The sequence below is a fragment of the Anabrus simplex genome, chromosome 2 (genome assembly GCF_040414725.1).
Source record: "Anabrus simplex isolate iqAnaSimp1 chromosome 2, ASM4041472v1, whole genome shotgun sequence".
Lineage (NCBI taxonomy): Eukaryota > Metazoa > Arthropoda > Insecta > Orthoptera > Tettigoniidae > Anabrus > Anabrus simplex.
The window spans coordinates 949517158-949523157 of record NC_090266.1 but is presented as its reverse complement, the minus strand read 5'-3'; the positions used below and the strand labels follow the sequence as shown (position 1 = coordinate 949523157).

Below are 6000 nucleotides of genomic sequence, written 5' to 3'. Positions count from 1 at the left end.
CACTGAGACCAAACAGAATGACCATGGATAAATTATTGTTGCAAAACTTCACTACTACCATTCTCCGGTTGAATCTGGATGAAAATTGCGATTTAGAGGGCTGGTATCTGTCTTCATGATAATTTTCTTGACCGCCAATGATTACTGGATGGCAGTCTGCGTACATCTTGTACAACATAAGCCTCAACTTCTCAGTTCTAGCCCCAACAGACACGTACAGACATTACGTGGGCATAATTTCGTGGTTAAGACAAATATCAGGTACACGGTGCTCCTCACGAATATATCTTAAGTAAAAACATTTCAGCTCTTCAGGCGTTTTCAATCGTGAAATTATCAGCGTTTCGCCCCAGTGTAGCAGTGGGTTCATCAGTTTGATTGCTACACCTTTCCAAGAGGCTGGCGGCTAGTGCGCCGCTGAGACACCACTGCAAACCAAGGCAGTGACGGTACACTGGGGAAAGAATGTGTCTCCAATTCTATAAATGCCTGCCTTTGGCCTTTAAATCAACAAGTATGTTCCCATAAGGAAACCATAATTAAAGTTCATAGATTCCAAATGTTAACAACATTAAAATAATGTAAAATCTTTTGACGTTTTTAACATTCGCAATCCATGAAATTAAGTCATGGTTTCCTTCTGGGAACTTAAATTTTGATGTCCCTCAAGTATTTTGCACAAAAGACAGAAAAAAGGTGCTTTCGTTGTGTGTGGAGCTTAACTCCTCATCTTCTTCTATAGTAATTGGAATATTAATGTGGTAAATTTTCACGGTCGGATTTCAAATCATCTCCAATTCATCTTATAGAATAGTGTGTTTGTGTGTATAAGCTAGTCAGTCAATCACCTCCTGACAAACAAATTGATCTGCATATAAAGGCGCTTTAATGTGAGACTGCATCAATGAAATTAGTCTATGCTTCGGGGCGAAATTTCGAGATTTCAACCCTCTGAAGACATCGAGTAGTTGAAGAAAAATTAATAGAATTATTATTATTTTTATTATTATTTAGTCAAGGAGATAAATCTGTAACTTAAATTTATACATTATGTTAATTAGTACCATGGTTCAACAAAAGTGAATCATAGGAATTTCAAATAACCGGGTTTTGACCTCGTTTTCACTGTACTTTTATTCCATGTTCTGCAGTATTTGACTTGCAGTTACTCTGTGAAGTGCGGCAACAGATAGGATATATCAGTAAGTATACCATGTTGCGTTATATAGAACTAAACTTGGTCTTATTTGTTATGTCCCGTAAAAGTGGGCTGGAATCCCCATTATTACTTCATTTTTCAAAATATGAAGACTCCCATCTGCGATCAATAAAAACTACTAACGGGATAAAACGGATGGGTTTACTTACTCAGAATCCATTGGCTGTCCCGAATGATAAACCTCTGCAGAATGAATCCCGTCCTGTAAAAGAAATATCAAGTATTACTGAAAATGAAGTTTGGAAAATAAGTAGTGCAGTACTGTTTACATATATCCATTACATTCTTGTATGCCGCTAAATGCGATGACTTTCACTTGTCTGAAAATTACCTACTAACATGTCCAACAAAGTCGTTATATGGAAACAGAGTACAGAATTGGAAATTCTCTTTCAAAGTGTACAAATCAATATATTTTTAAAGTCTTACGAACGCTATAGAATATGCTACATTGCATTCTTTCCTTTCAGATACGTTCGTATTAGAGAATCTCAAATATATGGGTCTGTGGACATCTCATCAATGTTATCTAATTCCTTAATTCGTTGTAGGGCCTATACGTGAAAAATATCCATTGAAGAATTCACATGCTCATCACAGCCCAGCGTTTTGGCCACGCGGGTAACGTCGCATAGCAGTGAGCTTGCATTCAGGAGATAGTGGGTTCGAATCACACTGTCAGCAACACTGAATATGATGTTCATACCCACCACCTACCCAACCCTAACCCTTTTCCAACCTTGCGTTACCAGCAACTTTCGACGTGTTACTGCTACTTTAAACCACTAGCATTGTGCCAGGTGGCTCCCGAACACCGTACTTTCTACTTGAAAATGTCCTGCATGCACAAATGATGAATGAGATTTCTACCAACTGATTTTCATTGGGGCAGTACTGCCAACGGGTAGGTTACGTCAGAATAGGAAGAGATAAGAACCATACTGTCGCTCGCAGCATTTTTAAAATGCTATTTATTCAGGACGTCGACCTAGAAAGATCTTTTGCCCCTACTTTGCACCATATGTTATGAACCTGCGTGTATTTGGAAATTGCGGAAGTGTAAAGTGTTGAATGTGAGGAAATAAACATTAAGAACGACACAAACACCCAGTGTCCAGGCCAGGAATATTAATAATTTACAAATGAAAGCCCCTGATCCGGCCGGGAATCAAACGCGGGGCCGCCGGGTAACAGGCGGACGCGTTGCCCCCTACACCGCTGGGCCGGACTCGCAGCATGTTACTCAGCGCTACATGTCTAATGCACCTCTTGCATTAATAAACCCCGTTTTCCACCGCATAGTTCTAGGCTGGTGTATGGTACGGCCGCACTATACAATATGTACCTATTCTATTCGTACGTGCTGTTTGCTTAAGTACCTCAACGCACTGCCAGAAAATAATAAACTAAAAAGTATTTTATTCACTGAACATATATTCAAAAAAGACTTCAGAAAACATATACCTACTACGTCTGTTTGCAACCATGTTAACAAAACATACAACTTCTAATAAAGAAAAGCGCGCCCATAATCTTGTATCTTTCCTATTCGTACAAGCAAACTGAACACTTGAAATAAACAAAAAACAAAGGATTCGTGGAACGTGTTAGTATCTAGTGGAATGTCCCCTAGCCTTTGTAACTGCCTGACATCGTCGCCGCATAGAATATTATAATTTCTTGCACATGTCAGAGCTGATTTTCTTCCATTCCTGAAGAATCACACGTTTAAGTTCCTCCTTCGAACACACACGTTGCCTACTGATATTCCTCTTTAACGTAGCCCAAACATCTTCGACGGGATTTAAATCCGGAGACTGGAGAGGTGTTCTAAGCTGCTTAGAAATGTTTCAGATCAACCATGTCTTACTAATGTCAGCAGTGTGTTTTGGGTGATTACCATGCTGGAACATATTAATAGGTGGCACCCCATTTTTTCGGTACTCTGCTTCACGTTTGCCCTTAGGATTGCATTATAGCCTGCCTTGTTTATTATTCCGTCAATGAAATATATGTTAACCACACCTCTGAATAATATACAGCCCCAAAGCATTACAGACCCACCACCGTATTTTACAGTTGGGAGTGTATTTGCTAAATCATTGTCCGTACCAATTTTTCTCCATATTCTGCTGATGCCATCTTACCTGAAGAGGGTTTATTTTTGTCTCATCCGACCAGATAATGTCATTTCAGAATTCGTTCTCCTTATTTATATGCTCCTTAGCGAATGTCAGCAAAAGCCGGTTGTCTCTACTTACGTATGGCCTTTTCCGAGGGATTATTCCAAGTACCCATGCTGATACAGGATCCGACGGATGGTGGAGTTGCTGATCTTCTTTTCAGGTCATTCCTCCGTGAGTTGTATCAATACTGGTGCACTTAATTTGGAATCTGACTTTAGCAGCCGAACAAAAGATGTTCTTTCCTTTCAGTTAAACACCTTCTCCTGGGTTTCCTTGGAGTGTTCTTAATAGTGCCTTTCTATTTAAAATTATGAACCACATATTGCACCGTAGAATGTGTTCTATTGACCAGCTGTCCAATATTTCGTAATGAAAATCCTTGAAATGGCAGTTGATGTATAGTGTCCTTAAGCGGTGTACTTAGGTCTGCACTCTTACCCACGTCCACCACAGATACACTAGGAAGGAGAATAACACACTTGACTAGTCGTATGCCGTCACTGAGACTTTACCGTGAATTGCAAATAAACGGTGCGCATCATCCTGTTCATGCGTACGCAGACAACTGGTACACCCGGTTGTCGATGCCGGCACATTCATATCAAATCTTCTTGCCTGTATGTAGATAAGTATGGTTTTGACTAACGAATTATCATTGACAAATCATGTTTATACCCGTAATGTACGTCTTATTTCAGTTTTTCAATCGTTAATGTGAATATACGAGACTTGATAAAAAATTGAAGCCTGTTCGAATGACAGAGCCACACACTGTATTTGCTGCCTGCATTTCGGGAAATGGCTAGTGTGTTCAGCAGCGACGAATACAGAGGAATCATTTTCATCGACGGAGAATCTGGTCGAAATGCTGCCGAAGCTCGCAGACGGTATTCACAGCAGTTTCCAAACAGACGTCTGCCTTCTATACATGTATTTCGCCGAACAGACCTGCAGTTAAGAAGTAATGGATCGTTCAAGGTACATAGGAGCAGGGACAGACCCATCTGTGACACTGCTGGCGTTGTGCAGAATGTACTGCAATACTTTGAACGCAATCCTTCACACGGTAAGTTGAACTTCACCTTACTCTGATAATAATAATAATAATAATAATAATAATAATAATAATAATAATAATAATAATAATAATAATAATTGTACCGGGCGGTACACCTCCACGCCGCTAATTTAAAATGTGCGCCAATTGAAACTCCTCTGCTGGAGGAAGTCTGAACTTTATCTACGGTATTAATTTTCTACTTTCTCAGAAGATGTCACTACCTGGAAATTTTGGAGTTTTTGAACTGTGTCATTTTCGACGTATTTTTGTTTTGCTTGTAGTAAGAAGTGTGAACTTTCTCTTCTAGAGGACACTACTGAAGATCAACAATAGTGCACCCTAGTGCGGAGTGAAAGAACTGTTTTTTTTGGAGAAATTTTGAATTCAAAAGTTTGTTCTTAGCTAAATTTCTTTCAGTCATTATTTAAGTTGGCAATATTATCCCTTTCTTTCCCCTTGTTTTGTATCTAGCCAATCCCGAATTTCTTGAATTAATTTTCCACCAATTAGGTGTTTCTCCTTCATATTGTGTAGGGGTTTTCTTGGTTAGCCAATAAAGTTTTTGTGGGAGGGTGTTCTCATTCCCCAAACGCCTCGAACTTTCCGCAAGAGTATATAAACTGCTGATTTTAGGGTCTCCGGGCCACTTCTGTTCCATCTTTCAGTGTGTAAAGTACATAGCAGGGGGCGGGAAGCGCCTCTTTCGTCGGCAGCGGTCAACAACAAGGTAATGGCCGATTAATAACTTCTTTCTTTGCTAGCTCAGCAGTTTAACTCTCGGGGCCGGTCCGAAGTTGTTCCATTATGTAACCTTCCTTAAAATGTAAAGAAACTTGTATCTATTCTATCTTTTAAACTACATATTGGGATAGAGAGTGCTTATCCCTCTCGAGCTCCCACTCATATTGCTTTGAGGTGAACTTATTATTTTTCTCTACCTATTCTTCTTTAACGTAATGTAAATTGTTTCCTTCTTAAGTCACCTCTGTAGTATGGGATTAGCCCTTGTATTAGTGGCCTAGAGCCAGATTAGGTTTTAAAAAACAAATGCATTAGGAGAGCAGATCGCCTCCTCTCTAATTGTTATTTTAGGGGTCATGTAATTACCCCTTTTCATTTAATAGACCTCAGTAGGTTGGGTATGTTACCCCTGTGTCTATGTCCTGAGAGGACAACTTGAAGGTGGAGTTTGGTGTGGCCTTTGAGAGGCTTAAAGTTTGAGAGCGTGTGGCTCTTTCTTGAAAATTAAGTGTTGTATACCCCGAGGAGGCCTTTCTGTGTAATTTGGGGCAAGTGCTCTTGAACATGAATGGGGTTTTCTGCCCCTCTGATAAAACTTATTTTGGAGTAAATTTGGGCTAATTGCCCTAGAAGTGTGAAGTCGGGGCGCGAAGCCCAAATCCAGTAAATATTGTGACTACATTTTGTTGACTTGCTACTCTGTACCTGCCGTACTTGTTATTTCTTTATTTTGAAAAGAAAATATAACCTTGTTAAATTTTTAAATTAATTTTACTTTCGTAGCTTGAGACCTG

General features: G+C 39.6%; 1 long non-coding RNA gene across 1 annotated transcript in view; it reads right to left on the bottom strand.

The window, feature by feature from the left end:
- Positions 1-1366: 1366 nt before the first annotated feature.
- LOC136863207 (uncharacterized) overlaps positions 1367-6000 on the bottom strand; it is a 512317-nt gene continuing 507683 nt past the window's right edge. The window contains exon 4 of the long non-coding RNA XR_010859173.2: positions 1367-1421. This is a non-coding gene — a long non-coding RNA (uncharacterized lncRNA). The remainder of the gene's footprint in view (positions 1422-6000) is intronic.